This window comes from Rhamphochromis sp. 'chilingali' (assembly GCF_963969265.1).
Source record: "Rhamphochromis sp. 'chilingali' genome assembly, chromosome: 13".
NCBI lineage: Eukaryota > Metazoa > Chordata > Actinopteri > Cichliformes > Cichlidae > Rhamphochromis > Rhamphochromis sp. 'chilingali'.
Genome location: NC_137940.1, coordinates 16395142 through 16414137, shown reverse-complemented (window position 1 = coordinate 16414137; position 18996 = coordinate 16395142). Strand labels below are relative to the sequence as shown.

The window sequence follows — 18996 nt, the reverse complement described above, 5'->3', positions numbered from 1 at the left end:
TAACCGAGACGACAGACCAGCTCGACGACAGAGAGACGAGCTAGCTGCCATCAGGACAGTGTGGGATAAGTGGGTGCACCACCTCTCCCTGTTTTACAACCCTGGGCCTAATGTCACCATTGATGAGCAGCTGATCCCATTTAGTTGTGAAACATATTGCTTCACGTGTAAATGTGTTGTGTCTTTCCACTCACTCCACTTGATTATAACTGATTTATTTTTTTATAACATTTTATAAAAAAAAACAAAAACAAAAAAACGAGAAGCACATTCATTCATAAATGTGATCTAACAAAGGTAAAGGGAAAAAAATTAATCATGTTTGCTGTTCATATGGCTTGTAATTGGGATGAAGTAAACATCTGTTGAGTAATTTAACATAAAATTGTTTGATAGTGTTAATTTGGAAAGCCAAAACTCTAGCGGGTCCACCAGACCCATGAACACTGGCTGAGTAACAAAAATACGAACACCACACAAGGGTTAAGACATTGCAGCCTTGTACTGTCCTTTGTCACAGAGTACATGTGGTATTCAGAAAGATACTCAGCTTGGTGTACATCCAACACAAAATACACTGCTGCATCATTTTTGATTAAAATAATAAGAAGCTCTCCAAACTCAATGGACTCCTCATTTTTTGACAGAAGGAAATTCCCCTTTTTATATAATGTACCTTTATACTGTATGTCTGTGCAAACACTAGTATCATTTCCTGTAAAGCCAAACTGTCTCACTGCATATTTGATGGCATCACTGTAGAGATCGGGGTAAAAGGTGCAACTGTCTTTCACTTGCAGAAACTGACTGCATCCTGGCCCAGCTAAAAGATATGCCTGAAACATCTGATGTCTTTCAGATAGGTTTTGGCAGATGTTTTTAAAGTTTTTCAAACTCCTGGCACATCTTTTGAAGTAACTATGTTCACTTTCAAAACGCATAGTCCATAACCTAATCAAGTGGCAAAATTTCAAAATAAGTGCAGGATGGAAGTGACAGAGGAAATGGTGTTTAGGTTTTAGTACACTCTCTGGAAATAAACACTTTCTTGAATCCAAATATTCTTGGATTATAATGTCAAGATAGGCTACCCGTGACAGTGAGATGTTTTGTGCACAAATCATTTCAACTATGACTTTAAGTTGAAGCATTAGCTGCCATACATCATCCTTTGGATTTTGGACTTTATCACCAATTATAACAGGTAGCAACCTTAAGAAATTCCAGTTCTGAATGGCTTGACCTGAAAGCTTGGTTAAATCTTGGTTGACAGCACATGGCTTTGTTACCGCATCTGCTCCTTTATACTTGAACTGTTTAATGCACCGGTTCAAAAGTGCACATGTAAACCATTTCTTTGTCTTAATAAAATACTTCAAGTACAGTGCACTATAATAGGCTAAGACACCCTCAAATATGTCATGGGCTAAACAAGGTGGTAAACCAGGTTGGCAAACATGAAAAGATTTTAAGGTATTAAAAACAGAGTTTACCTTTATCCCTTTGATTTCTTGACTGCCTTCAGCTTGTAGATCGCCCACAGCAGAATTGTAGCTTTCAGGTTTGCACTGTGGACCACAGACATTTGGATCATTACTCTGAAACTCACTTCGTGTGATTTCACAGTATCTGCAAAAGTATTCAGAGCGACTGAAGTTCTCAATAAACCCACCAATGTTGCGTGAACCCAAATTATCACCAACAATGCAGTACAAAGCTGCTTTGACTATTTCATTACCAGAAATGATACCATTTTGCTCCAAATCTTTTAAATCTTCTACCACTTTTGAGAAAACCTTTGTGTTTCCAAATTTTTTAAGGTAATTCTCTCCACGTTGTAAGACAAGGGACATGAGATTAGTATTGGACCGCAAATAAGCAGGCAAATTTGCCACAGACAGATAGACTGCAACGACTTTCTGTTTTCTCTTAGCGGAGCCAAGAGGATTAACAATTTCAAATGCATCGTGGTACAGAATTAGCTTCAGGCATCCTGTATTTTCAATGAAAAACGTGTTGGACTTAAAGTTTTGTTCATCACTTATGTCTCCAAAAGCCTCAGAGTCAGTTTCACAAGACTGCTGTAACACTGAATTCTTCCATAATTCTGATTCTAATAAGCTGCTTAGTGTTTGTTTCACCGCAATAATTTAAGTAGTCCAATCAAAGAACAGAAACAAACTCTTCCGCTCAGTGATTTGCCAAGGTAGAGCTCGTATAGTTTTAAATACTAACGCACTTTGGGCAATAAAAACATAAACATTTCAGCAAATGATTAATTTAACTTTTACTAAATCTGGCTAAAATTGATTGAACATGGTGCAAAATTAAAGAAATGACTACCATGGAGGAGATGAGCAGCTATCTATTTGAAAGATAATTAGCCCAGTTTTGCATTTTTCACCCACTGAAAAAGACCTCTCCCATAGCCATTCATACTACACCAAAGTAATTAAGTAGTAGATAAAAAACTAAATGAAAGAAAAGTTCCTGTCTTTTCACTGTCTATAAAAAAAACAGGACATTTTTTATGAATCAAGAAAACCTCTCTATTTTATAATTACATGACAGTCTGGCCAGTAGGGTGCCATAACTTTTAGGTTATTTTTTAACATTTATTTATTACAGTTTAGGACTTATGCTGACTGATTTCATTTATTTACTACAGCAGTGCAATTTAAACAGTACTTGTCAGTTTTTCTACATTTTAAAGACAGTCATATAAAGATATCTCTGATATCTTCTTTACACTTACAGAAATTGTACTGGTCTGGCTCACTTAAAAAGTGGTCTGTATGTGACCAACATTGTAAATGAGTGTGAATGAATTTGTAAAATGTAATAAAGATACTTTCTGTATTTAAAAAAAAAATAACAAAATACGTAATTTTAACATTATTTTGTTACCGTTTCAGTTGTGTGTTGACTTTTAAATTATGATTTTTCAGTGTTTAGATAACATTAAACTGTAAATTCAACAAGGACATTTGATATTTAAAACATATTCCTACTGTAAAATTAACATTTTTATTTGGTTCAGGACTTTACAGGTATATATGTATTATTTACAAAATGTTCATGTAAATTAAACATTGCTTTTTTGTTTTTCTATTTACACTTTTTTATGTCAAGATTTTATAAACTTTTACTGTTAATTTCATAAAAATTTTTACAGTACACCTATATACTTGAATTCACAGAACCCTATATAAAATCAGCCCCTATTACCACTCTCCTCTACTTTCCCATCCTCAAACTGTCCTCACTGTTTTATTCTCCCCTCTGCTCTCTCATCTTCCTCCACATATTTCTTTGTCTTGATTTAGTATTGGAAGCCTTAAAGCATTAACCTGAGTTAGCACCCAATTTAATCCCTCCTTTCTGCTGCCCACCTCTACTATATCGTTTATATATATATATATCTGCACTTCCTTCCCTGACCCTAACAACTTTCTTTGCCTCCTGTCTACTCCCTCCTTTGACCAAAAAAGCTGCTCTAGCTCATAGGTAGAGAAGAACACGAAGACAATATGAAATGCATTATAGTATGCAAAAACAGAATCCCTGCACAGTTTTATGATCCCGAAATTTGTGAAATCAACATAACTTCCTAATTACACGTTTTTTGTTTTGTTTTTTCGTTTTGGCCTTCTATTGCTTATCAAACATTGGACAAAGCTATGAGACACTGACCAATAATACTCGCATTTAGACAACTCTGAATGGATGACAACGTTGCTTTTTAAGATTTCATTGTAAACCATCTCCACTACTTTAACTGAGCTGAAGCAAACAACATCTGATTATTCTGCCTTACAAAAGGAAAAGCAATAAACAAACAAAACAGTAATTTTAGAATTCAAAAGAAAAAAAACTGGCTCAAGACTCAACTTATTTTCTTCATATTAATTATACTCCGCTGATACTGTTTGTGTGATTTCGATATTGGAACTCTGCAAAATACAGCTCTTATAGATTCCCTCAAAAAACTGGAGTAACCAGTTAGCTGCGTGTGTGTATCTCCTAGATGAATAACATCACACAGCAGCAGGTTCACTGCCAGCTTCGGCCTGCTTCGATTGAATGTTTTTGTCATGTTTTGCTGTGTGGCAGGAGGAAGGACCCAAATGTAGGACTCTTAGACGGATGATTAAACTCAAAGCGCAGCTATATTCGCTGGAATTGTAAGGGTGGAACTATGAACTAGAATTTGGTCAGGAACATGGAGCGAAAGACACACCAAGCTTGGTGATGGTATGATGCAACAACGAGCAAGGGAATACTGACGACTAAAATACAAAGGTGGGATAACAAGAGGATGGGTGGAAGCACAGCTGGGACTAATCTGGGTCCTCAGGTGGATCCATCAAAGTAAAACAGGAAACACGCGTGTCTACGTGTCTTGACTGAACTCAAGACATGTAAACTTGGACCTGGGAGAAATGGGGAAATGAGGGACACAGGAAAAGAATGACACAGAGACGCAGACTTGACACCGAGACACGACTGACTGGAGAGACAGAAGAAACATGGAGACAAGAGCAGTGTTGGGGAGTAACGGAATACATGTACCGCCGTTACGTATTTAAAATACAAAATATAAGTAACTGTATTCCGTTACAGTTACCGTTTAAAAAGGTGGTATTTAAAATACAGTTACTTTGTTGAAATAAATGGATTACACTGCGGTACTTTCCTGTTTCATATTGTGGTGGGTCAGGACTGGGTTTTGTTTGACAGCTACGTTCTGTTGTTCCAGGTGGCAGCGTTATGGTTGCCATGGTTACATGGCGACGTTCTCTCTCTCTCTCTCTCTCTCTCTCTCTCTCTCTCTCTCTCTCTCTCTCTCTCTGTGTTTCCTGGGTGAGAGAGCGCTTTTTTGTTGTTGTTGTTGTTGTGCTAAGCTAACAGGCAGAATGCTACAAGCATAGCTCTAAAGAATGTAGCCTCATGGGCAGTGTAGTCCGTGTTGCAGGGAGAATGGATCGCCATACACGTTATGGGTCTGTGAGCAAGAGGAGGGAGAAAAAGGATAGTGGAAAAGTACGAGCAGTCATCAAGCAAAAATGGGAGCTGGAAGCATGTAAATATAATAATAACCACTGCAGCCAAGAAGAGTGCCTGAGGAGCCCAGTTGTAAGTAAGCTATTAAGACTCGACTGTACACCGTGTTCGTGTTTTCCTCCGAAACATTAAGCAGCCTTTCAACGCCTCTCTCTGTCTCTCGCAAGAAAAGTTGACCCACACAACAAAGTAAAGCTATTTTTCGGCTACGAGCCGACACGGACCCTGCCGTATTAGTCAGAGGTCCCTTTACTAAGGTTCGGAGCCGCGGACCTTCAGTAATAGTAATAAATCACACAGCAATAGTACATTCACGTAGTTGTAAAAAGCATGATAATATATTAAGTTATCCAAAGTATTCAGAATACGTTACTGCCATTGAGTAACGTAACGGAATACATTACAGAATACATTTTGGGGCATGTATTCTGTAATCTGTAATGGAATAAATTTTAAAAGTAACCTTCCCATCACTGGACAAGAGTGACTAGATGTGGAACACGGCGAAGGGGAAAGTAACAGAAACCTAAATCATAGGAGCTAAGAATATAACACCAGCAGAAAACAAAGAGAACAAAAACCATGAATCAACAATAATCAAATATTATAATCACAAAGTCTGAAATACAAATACTGGGTGCAGACCCAATACCGTGACAGTCTTGCTGCTCTGTTTATACTTTTAAACTGTTCTTTAGGGTACTGCTTCCAGGATACGATAAAGAGAAATTAGGTTCCTTCTTGGATGATCTAAATGTTCAGCTAAGTAACCAAGGTGCTGGCCCTTGCAGGCAGGGCAGAAACTGCACATATGTTTTTATCTACAGTTCATTCATACAGCTTTACATCCACGGAGCTGAGTATTATTGAGAATGTAGGCTGAAATAAGTAACCCCATAGTTTTAAATTTTAGAGGGGTCATGGGAAACCATGTGTTTGTCTCCCCTAATAAATAGTTGAAAGAAACAGAAGAAAAGCACAGAAACACCTCTCAGCATTGCAATAATGCCTCTAATAGAAGATGCTCCTTTGTTTCTTCAACACTGAGTCTTTTTCACTCCCAAATTGTAATTAGGAGTTATGAGTTCGTACAACATAATATAATATTCCCACCACACTCAAACACAGATACAGTTTTGTAATCTCAGTCAGCAGGGGTACACTGTCTTCTCTTATCCTGCTGGGGAGGCTGACAACAGTGGAGAAACCAGGATTATAAAGGATCTGTTCTGATATCCGATACTAGAAATTTTCATTTCAAAAGTCTGAAAAGTGGGTAGGTTTTATGTCACTTTTAGAAGGACTGTTGCCAGCTTGCTAAATAATGTGATATATATGATCCAGTTAAGATCTTTATGATTCCTGAAAATCACAGATATGTGTGACATATTTTGAATGTGTTCAGTCAAGCATCAAATATGAGGCTATCTGTCTAACAGCTAATGCTAGGACAAGATGGGGTTATGGAAAAAGGGAAATGATGCTAATCACATTGGAAGTACTGTAAAAGAAAAGAATCAAGATACTGCAATGAAGTATTGTATGAATGGCTGATGGTTAAGCTCATAAGTATATGAACAATGATACCATGTTTTGTAATTTTTTCCTTTTTTTACACCACCAGATCGATTAACAAGGCCTAAAGTTATCAGGGAGTCGAAGAGCTGGTCACTGTATTTAATCTGGTAAAGGGTGGAGAGCCTTTGTTCTATCTATCTAGTTTTGGCTAAAACAAAGACAGCTTGCAGATATGGGAGGAAGCAGGGTGGCAGTGAGTGATTTAGCCATCAGACCAGGGACGATTTTAGCCCATTTTGAATGAATCAAAGAACCCCCAAAGATTTTTTACTTTTTTTGGACAATATTTGCTGTTTGTGTGACACACTACTAAAAATATAAAAAGCATACAGTACTGTACTTGTTTGAGATGTAACACTTTAACAACAAAAGTATAGATACCCCCCCCAAAAAATGGTTTGTTCCAGCTCGCCTCTCCCCTGCTCTGGCTCTAGCGCGCTTGCTGCCAGAGCGATGGTGGCTGAGACGCAGTGGAGCGGAGGTGTAAGTGCCTGGCTTAAAACATGACATATTAGCTGCATTTAACCTTCAGTTACTCTTTATATAGTTACAGTAGGTAGGAGTTCGACCATGTTTCTTTTTAGCTGAAAAGCATTACAACAGGTAACCTGCAGTGTTGAAAATGTGTTTTCCGACAATGGTTGCTACTCTACAATCCGTCATGCTCTATAGTAAAATCAGCGACATTTGACCGTCCTGTTGCTCCCATTGACATGTATACAGCCTATTTAAAATCTAAAACTTTAAATTGTCCGCAGCCTACTGTTGTTACCACTGTCCTGTTTGAAATGGATTTATTTTTAAAAAGATAAAGATATTGTGCTTGATAAAACTAAAGACATTGCAAATGAATTTAATGATTTCTTTGTAAATGTTGGCTTTAATTTAGCAAAAGAAATTCCAGAGTCAAGAAATAATAATGACCTAAATAAACATATTACTCAGAATGTGTCCTCCATGTTTATTGGTGCTGCAACTCATAGATAAATAATTAACATTGTGAAGACATTTAAAAATAAAAAGTCCACTGACTTTTTTGGTATTGACATGATATTAGTTAAAAGTATTATAGAATATATAGTGCAACCTTTCGCATACATTTGTAATCTATCCTTTCAAACTGGTGTGTTTCCCTCACAAATGAAAATAGCAAAAGTTATTCCAATCCATAAAAACGGAGAGAGATGTTAGTTTACCAATTATAGGCCAATATCACTACTCCCACAGTTCTCAAAGATTTTAGAAAAGTTATTTGTTAATAGACTTGATAAATATATTGAGAAGCATAATCTCCTAAGTTATAACCAATATGGCTTTAGAGTGAAAAGGTCCACTTTGATGGCAGTGATGGAACTTGTTGAAGGGATATCTAATGCTATACATAATAAGGAATATACTGTTGGTGTTTTTATAGACTTAAAAAAGGCGTTTGATACAATTGATCATTCTATATTAATGAATAAACTAGAGAGATATGGCATAAGAGGCATAGCATACAAGTGGATGAAAAGTTACCTGGATGAAAGATATCAATATGTCGAATTCAATAATGTAAAATCTAAGCAGTTGAAGGTAACTTGTGGTGTTCCTCAGGGCTCTGTGCTGGGCCCTAAATTATTTATATTATATATAAATGGCATATGTAGCATTTCCAAAGGGTTAAAATGTGTATTGTTTGCTGACGATACCACTCTGTACTGCTCAGGTAAAAACCTAGGACAGCTTCTGACTACAGTGGAAAAGGAGTTAAATAAATTAAAAAACTGGTTTGATGTAAATAAGTTATCATTAAATATAAAGAAAACAAAATTGATTATTTTTGGCACTAGACAAATGAAAAATGTATCTAAAATAAGGGTTAATAGAATTGAAATTGAAAGAGTGTACGAAAATAAATTTCTTGGAGTGATAATTGATGATAAACTGAGTTGGAAGTCTCATATAAACCATGTGAAAACAAAAATGTCAAAAACCATTGCTATTCTCTATAAAACAAAGCATGTCCTGAACAAAAAAATCATTATACACACTTTATTGTACTCTGTTGCTTCCATATATGACTTACTGTCTGGAGATATGGGGTAATGCATATAAAACGAACACTCTTCCTATTTTCAAGTTACAAAAAAGAGCTATAAGAATTATAAACCAATCAAACTATATAGAACCAACTAACATTGTTTATTAATCTGAATACCCTGAAATTTTATGATTTAGTTGAATATAAAATGGCACAGATAATGTATATAGCACAAAATAACTTTTTTGCCCCAGTACTCAGAAGCTGTTCAAAGTCAGAGAGAGTCAATATGACTTAAGGGGAACAGATTTCTTTAAAAAAAACAAGATAAGGACAAATATAAAGCAGAGATGTGTTTCTTTTAGAGGAGTTAACCTGCGGAATGGTTATGACAGTGATTTAAAAAGGTGTATGTCACGGCTGCCAAGGCGAGCCGTGTGGAGTTGGAAGAAGGACCCAAGATGCAGGCAGTGGATGAGATACCGGTGGTTTTATTTACAGAGGTGTAGTGGCAAACAAACAGTGGGGCATAACAAATAACTAAATACACCTAAACTGGGAGAACTAAAAATAACAGACCTGGGAGCATATGACAACGGGATGAGAAGCAGAGAGACGCAGACGAGGAACAGGACACCGTGGACCACAGGGTAACAGACTGACACAGAGTTACACAGACGAACCGGCAACAGGCAGGAAAACACACAGGGCTTATATACACAGGGTAGTAACGGGGGAATCGGCAACAGGAGGGAGACACAGCTGGGAGAGATCAGGGCTAACGAGACAGGGGGAACAAAGCTGCACATACTAACATCAGACAGGAACAAGAACCTTCAAAGTAAAACAGGAAACAAAACACACTTTACTAAGACACAGACTAGACAGAGACAGACTTGACACTGACCAAAGGCTACTAAATGATAATCATAATGTTAAGAGAATTTTTATTTTAGTTAAATCATTAAAGTATAATCAAGTAGAAACAAGTATGCCTTATAATTAAGTGTTTATATATTTTCACACGGTAAAGCTTACTGTTGAAAAGAACACAATGTATTCCTTGCTTAAGTGTGTGAGATGTTTGACAAAGACAGGACATATACATGCATTCTTTACTTCAGTGTCTGCGATGTCAGATAAGCATGAATACTGCTGTGTCGTTGTTTTTCAGTTTGTGTGCAGAAGTTAGATAGCTAAGACAATGCCTGAGCTCTCCCCTCTTCAGTTGAAAGAGGAAGTATTATGTAACCCATTTTGCCTTATAAATAAAGCGAGTAAACGGTGCTCGGTGTGTTAGTCTGCTCAGAGACTCTCACCCGTGCGCACGTCTTTGAAACTCTGAGTCGGTCTGCCAGTGTCTCATTTCTCTCTTACTGTGTTTGAACAAATTGTCAACCCTTGACATTTAATTGGTCCTTCGTAGCCGGAGAACTGACTGTTATTTTAACGTCTAGTTTTCCACAGACGGTCTCCATCGGATCCTGACGTCGTGACGCCTGCGCTGGAAGAAATCTGATCAGTAAAACGAAAAACCCGGGAACGTGAATTCGATCTCCGGTCAGCGTTCGGCCTTCACGGCTCCAGGACCCGATGAGCACCGGATCTTAAAACGCAGCGCCACAGTAGAGGTGAATATGACACGCATTCCACCAAGCGCTAAAATACGTTGATATTGAGATTTTCCTTTAAGTAGTGTGTAAACCTAGGTACGCCGACAGATCTCAGTGTCCATGCGGGACTAAGAAGACGACAGGCAAGAGCGAAATTCTAGAAAAATCGCTATTAAAAGTTCCGGTCGCTCTGGGAGTGGCTGCAACGGAACAGGTTTCCGGTCACTCAAGAAGAGTGGCTGAAGGTGAAGGTGTTACACAAATAAATAGGCCTACGGAAAATCTCAATAAAAATCATAGAAACGCGCTTTGTTTGTGAGGAGTGAGTTGTTTTTACGACCCAATACGCGGTCGAACCACTTCTCAAACTGTTTTCCTGTGTACACTCACGTATTGGTAAAGGTGGAAAAAAGGGTTGTGCTTCATCACGTAAAATTGATAACCGCTCTCTCAATTAGTGGGAGAGTAGAAGGCTGTTATCGAAAACCCATTCTCACTTTTTCATGCCAAAGAAGGTGTCACAGTTCTGACGTAATTAGTTCAAAATGGGTAACTCTAAAACTAAAGTAAAATTAACAGCAGATGAAGGATGGTTGGAAAAAAACTGTCCAAATGCAGGAAGAGTCAGTGCAAATAGGTGGAGAAATCCACATAAAATTTATTGCCCAGCCTGGCAAGGCAAATGCAATCAAGAATCAATAACTGCTTTAAAGGCTGCTTTACAAAAAGAATTATTTGGGGAAAAGAGCCAAAAGAAAAAAGCAAAACGCTTAGCAGAATGGCACCTTTTCAAGGCGTGGATGGTAGAAAACGATAAACGCATTGCTAAACGTGCCCAAAAGCAGGAAACTAAAGATAAACAGAAAACTGCAGGAGAAGAAAAACCGTACCCCCCTCCTTATGCTCTTCAGCCTGCACAGCCTGCAGCAGCTGCACCTAACCTTACGTCAGCACTTCCTGTAAGCTCTCCTCACAAACCTTTTGTTTCAAATCCCTATATGGAGGCCAGACAACAACTTGATCTTATGACTAAGCATGGTCATTCCAAAAAAACAGAAATTGTAGGTCAGTTTCCAATGGTAGCCTTATCTAACCCCAGGTACGGTCAACCCACTGGTCCCCCAGACGCCCAAGGAGTCATACCAGTAGACGGTGAGCCTTTAATTTATGCATTCCGACCCTGGTCTCATAAAGACAGAGAGAATGTACTAAAAGATGTGCCACCCCTTAAAGAAGGCTTCCGGCCGTGGCGAGATGCAGTGGAATTGATCCGTCAGGGGTGGGGTTTAAATGGTCATGAGATGCATCAAGTTTTTCAAGATTTATTAGGTTTAAGTCTTCCTAGAGCTAGAGGTCAATTTACAGGAAATGATTTAAACGGTGACGTGTTGGGGCCAGACACTCCCCAATTAATACAGGAGCTTAATAACTTGTATGGCAGAATAGAAGTTATTTTAGCCCCAAGGCCAGATTATGGAAAGATAGGAGAGTGCAAACAAAAGGAAGGAGAGACAGCATCAGACTATTTGGATCGCCTACGCCCAGTTTTCAGACAAAACTCAGGGCTAAATTATGATGCCGATCCACTGTCTGCTTTTCAACAACAATTAAAAAATGCCTTCCTAAATGGTCTACTGCCTAAGATAAAAGCACATGTAGACAAACACTGGGTCACTCAAAATACAGGAACCTTGCCTGAAGCCCTACAATATGCTGAGCATGCAGTCAAAATTCAAAAACAAAAAGAAAAAACAGAAGGAGTTTTCATGATTGATCCAGAGACAGGCTTTATAGCCTTCTCAGGACAGCAACACACGGCAGGTTTTAAGCAAAGTAGGGGAAAGCAAAAAGCAGGACAAAGAAGAGATAGAAGAGATATGAGATGTTATAACTGTGGTAAAATCGGGCACTTTGCTCGAAACTGTAGAAATGTAAGCCAAGAACAGGAAGGTGGAGATGACAGGCGCAGACGCCGTGATGAATGACTAGCACAAGAAAAGGGAAGTGAAACAAGTGAAGGGGAAGTTTACAACATTGAACAACTGCTGCTAGGCTCAGAAGCAAAGCCCACCGTTATAGTGCACGTTAACGGGGTCCCAATAAAATTCCTTTGCGACACAGGTGCTTGTAAAACTGTCCTAACAGTAGAAGTCCCAAATTTAACCTCTTCAAAAGATACCTTAATCGTGAAATCAGCCTCAGGACATGTGACAAAACAGCATCTAACCGACCCCCTTTTTATGACACATAGAGATAGTGGCCGTGCCTGCAAAAATCAGTGCATCTATGATCCATCTTGTCCACTAAATTTGTTAGGAAGAGATGCTTTAACAAAATTAAAAATAGGAGTTTTTCCTGAAGAAAGTGGCATGAAAGCCAGACTCCTACTCTCTGAAAGTCAGAGCCAAACTGAAGATATTTTTGTTTGTGAAGGTTTAGGTGAGCCAAATTATTACTGGGCCTTAGATTTACCAAAACTTGAACCATTAGAGGCCAAAGCTAATATGTACTTACCTGAGCACTCACATAGACAGGACCCAGCAAAATATCACAACACCTTGTGGTATAAATATGTCCCAGGTCCAGACAAAATTTATGATCAACAAGTGCACAGACTAGGACCGCAAAAACTAGTCCTACAACACCTGTATGTGACACAGAGTGGTAATGCAGTATGCTCAGTGTTACAGACAGATGCAGTGCAGCGCTTAAATAAGATATGCAACCCTCATGTATCTGTTGCACGCAACGACCAAACGCCTTGGTCTGAGTTAGGCACAGTGCTGAGAAATGTAGAAATGGACAGATATGACAAAATAGAGTGTGAGGACTGGCAAAAAGGCCGTAGAACTGGGTGCATGAGGCTAACGCTGTGTTGGCCGGTGACAGCCACACCAGCCACACATTTAGCCACAACAGAGCAAGATGAATGACAAGTATTAACAATTGAAGCACATCCAGAACTAGAGAAGCTGCCACAAACATTATGGTCTCAAGGACCCACGGATGTAGGCCTAATAAAAGGAGCAGATCCAGTAGTGGTGAAAACTACAACCTCATATAGGCCTGTAAAACCACAATATCCCTTGAGTGCAGAGGCAAAAGAAGGTATCAGACCAGTCATAGCAGAGATGCAAAAAGCAGGTATTCTCGTGAAAACTAATGAAGCCACGTGTAATACACCAATTTTTCCAGTAAAAAAGGCTAATACAGGAAAATATCGCTTAGTTCATGATCTAAGAGCAATAAATGAGGTAACAGAGCAAATACCTCCAGTGGTTGCAAATCCACACACAATTCTAAATCAAGTAACACCAAAAGAACGGTGGTTCTCTGTAATAGACTTGTCCAATGCCTTCTTCTCCGTACCTCTGCACCCTGACTCACAGAAGTTATTCGGATTCACCTTTGACAATCAAAAGTATACTTATACAAGGTTGCCTCAGGGATTCCAGAATAGCCCAACTCTGTATGCAGAGGCTTTGAGAAAATCAATGTCATCTTGTACGCTCCCTGCCCCAGGGCAGTTCTTGTTGTATGTAGATGATATATTGATCACAGGCCATACAAAAGATGAGTGCAAAGAAAACACATTAACAGTTTTGCAACATCTCGCAGAGCAAGGCCATAAAGTGTCACAGCATAAACTGCAATTGTGGAGCCAGGAAGTAACATACCTTGGCCACAAATTGACAGGACAAGGCAGGCAGCTGTTAGAGAGCAGAAAGATAGCAGTCCAAAATGCCCCAAAACCAGTAACTAAACAACAAATGATGAGTTTTTTAGGACTGTGCAATTTCTGTAGATGCTGGATTCCAGAATACGCATTACTAGCTCAACCACTACAGAACCTCATTTATGGTAAAGATCTAGCATTAAAAGACAAAGTACAATGGATTCCAGAAGCAGAAAAAGCTTTCGTTGATTTGAAAATAGCACTGCAGACATGTACCGTCTTAGCATTACCAGACTATGGAAAACCTTTCGTTCTCCATGTTGATGGTGCAGGAGGGTATATGAAAGCAGTCTTAACTCAAGCTTTTGGAGAAAAACAACGTCCATTAGCTTTCTACTCATGCAAACTTGACTCTGTAGCTGCTGGATTACCTACCTGTGTTCAGGCATGCGCAGCAGCAGCAGAGGCAGTTAAAAAATGTGCAGACATTGTTCTAGGACATAAATTGATCATCAAAGTCCCACATGCAGTGACCTCTATTTTGCTCCAAGCGAACCTCTCTTTCCTCACGCATGCAAGACAACTTTCTTATGTGGGGATTCTACTTACACAATCACACATAAAAATAGAGAAGTGTGGCCAGCTAAACCCAAGTACACTTTTGCCGACTTCTCTGGACGGAGAACAACACTGTTGCATTCAAAAATTAGAGGAAGATACAAAACCTCGCACTGATATATACAGCTCCCCCCAGAGCAGTTTCAGTAATGTTTTTGTGGACGGCTCAGCGTCAAAAGACATTCACGGTAGAAATTGTGTGGGTTATGCGGTCACAACTGTTGATAAAGTGATAGAAGCAAAAGCTCTCAGCTCCTCAAACTCTGCTCAAAGCGCAGAACTAACCGCAGTCATCAGAGCATGTACTTTATATAAGGGTCAAAGTGTTAATGTTTACACAGACAGTCAATATGTCTATTCAGCAGTTCATCATTTCGCTAAAATATGGCATAACAGAGGAATGACAACTTCCTCAGGCAACACAGTTCAACATGCAAACCTTCTAAAAAAGCTATTAGAAGTAATAACGTTGCCAAAAGAATTAGCACTATGCAAATGTGCAGCTCATCAAAAGGATGACACAGAAATTACGAGAGGAAATAACTTTGCTGACAAAGCAGCAAAAGCAGCTGCAGAAAAACAAATTGATGTTTTAACAACAGAAACCATAGATCTAATACCTTTAGAAATACTAGCAGATGCACAGAAAACAGCATCGCTGAGTGAACAAAAATCTTGGGTGAAAGATGGAGCAGAATTAAAAGACAACCTTATGATGTGTAATGGCAAACCAGTGCTTCCAAAATCTTTGCATAGAACTGCTGCTTTAGTGACACATGGGAAAACTCATGTGTCATCAGGAGGGATGATTAATATTCTTAATAAACAATTCTATACAAAAAATTTTGAAAGTTCAGCACAAGAGTTTATCAGAACATGTATGATTTGCCAAAGACACAACGCACAGGGAAATCTACGTCCAAAGCGAGGGCATTTCCCTATACCACCGCATCCATTTCACACTGTCCACATGGATTTCATAGAATTAAATGAATCACAATCCTCCAAATATGCACTTGTGATAATTGATGTATTTTCCAAGTGGCCAGAAATATACCCAGTGAAAAAAGCAGATGCAATATCAGTAGCAAAATGTCTATGTAATCATTTTATTCCAACGTACGGTATTCCATCTCTGATAAGATCAGACAATGGCACACATTTTGTAAATGAAGTAATAAGTAAAGTTTCTGAAGCTTTAGGCTTCAGCATAAAACATCACTGTTCTTATCATCCACAAAGTGCAGGATTAGTCGAGAGAACTAACGGCACAATTAAACAAAGGTTGAGGAAATGTATGGAAGAGACTAAAAAACCTTGGCCTGAATGTCTAAGCTTGGTTAAATTATGGATGAGAATAACTCAAGGAACAGGTGGTCTAACGCCATTTGAAATCGTACATGGCAGACATTTTCCACTCCCCATAATGAGTGAGCCAATTAATAAATCTATTGCAGAAACAACAATGGCAGAATGGATGACAAAATTATTTGAGAATAAAGAAGTGAGATTAAGCAATCAACTGCCGAGTGACTTTTCTTCAGTTTCTTGCAGGTTGAACCCCGGTGATTGGATTCTGATTAAAGTCCTCCAGCGGAAAAACTGGAGTGCTCCAAAGTGGGAAGGTCCCTTCCAGGTGCTACTTACCACACCCACAGCGTGTAAGATAGCCGAACGAGTTTCGTGGATTCATCAATCCCACGTGAAGAAAGTGTTTGCACCACAATAAGACGCCGGTTCCCCTGACTCTTACGTGAACCCCTGCTGGAGGACAGGGCTGAACGGGTTTCCCGCCCTGTGCTTCCTCGGCAGTGCTACTCACGTGGGAGCTCGGGTGTGCCTGGTCGCCCTGAAGATCAGACTGACCTATCCCACCGAAGAGCAGAACCAATAATAACACCAGGGACGCCTGAATAAAATCTCAACAAGATGACTGAGGAAAACAACCTGATAAATCCAGAAGAAGAACCAGCTTCAGAATCAATGCTAGCACCAGTTCCAGCCCCAAAGCTGTTGTGCTTGGGCGCTTGTGACATCAAACGAAAACTACTCATGTGCTACATATTCTGTCTAATGGCTATCCTCCTGATGACGACACTCTTTTGGTTGATGCCCAGTGGAACCCACAAGACAGTACCAATTATTCTCCGACCTAAGAGGTGGACCCACGACAACTCGCACCTGAAGGAGATAGACAAAGAACACAACCACCCGTGGCTGAACAATGCATGGTACCGGTATGTCCATGACAGAGTGCACAGAGAAGACAATGCCGCAAACTGCTATGTCTGCTCACATATGCCCACGACAGCACTCCATGCCACAGTGTATGGAAAACCCCCAACCAAGGCTGAAGCACTCTGCATATATGACAAAGCCATTACCGGGACCTGCTCAACACCAGGAAAACCTGTGATGGTGATAGGTGGATCCATAAAGGACCAAAACAGCAACACATGCCACAACACTACACAATATATAGTCCCACAGAGTGTAAAGTCTTTAATCTACAACATAACAAACTGCACCCACCAGTACCCAAATATAAACTACACCTGCAATGAAGCCTACTGGGTGCATATAAACGTCAGCCATAGAAAACTGAAATCATTCTCAGTTGTTTTGCCACCTGACATACAACACCCAGTGTGCTTTAACTTCACAGGAGCAACCGGACAAACAGGTACGCCCCAGGGTCTGAAGAAATTAGGACAAAACCGAAACTGCTCCATGATCCTGGCGGCACCAGATTGGGATGGCATCGGCTCATCGACAGGTACATACTGGGTACAGGGCGCAGCTTGGGCGTGTGGCCTGAAAGTCTATTTCATGCTGCCACCAAACAGCACCGGACTCTGTGCCCCTGTTCTGGTATCTGACCACACCTTTAAGATGTCAGTGAACAGCAACACCAGAGCTAAACGTAGCACAGGCCTCAAGCCCCATGATCCATATCTTGGTTCTGATGTACCAGATGACTTCAAACTCTGGACCAAGAGCCAGAAGGTAATACACGCTTTGTTTCCATGGATAGGAGTAGGGAAACACGCACTACGGATAGAAACCCTGGACTATCGTTTTGGATTATTTTTAAATGCTTCAACCCGCATTAATCAAGGACAGAATGAAGAAATTGATGCAATTCGCATCACTGTCATGCAGCACCGAGTGGCTTTAGACATCATTCTCGCAGAGAAAGGTGGTCTCTGCGTATTGTTTAACACTACATGTTGTACCTACATACCTGATAACATCCATTCATTAAACATGACAAATGCTTTGAATGTTTTGAAACAACTGAGAGACGCTCAGCAGCAGGACTACGTTACCGATACTCAAGGTTGGTGGGACTGGCTGCTGAGCGGCTCTTGGAAATCTCTACTGATTAAAGGCCTGTTGGCCCTTTTCAGTGTGATGTTACTATTTTGCCTTTTCATTGCTTGTATTATCCCATGTCTGAGAAGCATAATGACAAACATGTTCAAGCGTATGTTAGGAAACCATGTCTTGGCTCAGTCAGTTATGGAGGATCCCTATCGTCAGTATGGTATGCTGAGTGTGGGAGAGAGAGAAGAAAATCTCTATGACAATCTTGACAAGCTTGTTGTTTAATTATTTCACTGAATGACGTGCAAGTTGAAAATGTGACTAACAAGTGACTATGCATTGAGTAAAACATGTGAAATATATTAACATCAGGAGGGAATGTTAAGAGAATTTTTATTTTAGTTAAATCATTAAAGTATAATCAAGTAGAAACAAGTATGCCTTATAATTAAGTGTTTATATATTTTCACACGGTAAAGCTTACTGTTGAAAAGAACACAATGTATTCCTTGCTTAAGTGTGTGAGATGTTTGACAAAGACAGGACATATACATGCATTCTTTACTTCAGTGTCTGCGATGTCAGATAAGCATGAATACTGCTGTGTCGTTGTTTTTCAGTTTGTGTGCAGAAGTTAGATAGCTAAGACAATGCCTGAGCTCTCCCCTCTTCAGTTGAAAGAGGAAGTATTATGTAACCCATTTTGCCTTATAAATAAAGCGAGTAAACGGTGCTCGGTGTGTTAGTCTGCTCAGAGACTCTCACCCGTGCGCACGTCTTTGAAACTCTGAGTCGGTCTGCCAGTGTCTCATTTCTCTCTTACTGTGTTTGAACAAATTGTCAACCCTTGACACATAATCACAACAGTATCAGATCATAAATCATAATATAGAAAAACACCAAGATAACTGAAACACCAAGTACCAGAGAAACATAGAGGAAAATCCATGATGGAAAAGTACCAAAACATAATGAACTCAAAATACTGGGTCCAACGGACCCAGAACCGTGACAGTGTTGTCACAGGCTGGGTCTCTGACCCAGTGCTCTGAGTTCATGTTTGTATTTGTCTCATTTTGTTATGTGATTAGTTTTGTGTC

At 39.5% G+C, this 18996-nt stretch overlaps 1 long non-coding RNA gene across 1 annotated transcript; it reads left to right on the top strand.

Moving 5' to 3' along the window:
* Nucleotides 1–9601: 9601 nt before the first annotated feature.
* On the top strand, nt 9602–18687 carry LOC308408378. Its single transcript, XR_013973788.1, has 2 exons — nt 9602–10898; nt 11761–18687. It is a non-coding gene; the product is annotated as an uncharacterized lncRNA (long non-coding RNA).
* The last annotated feature ends 309 nt before the right edge of the window (nt 18688–18996 follow it).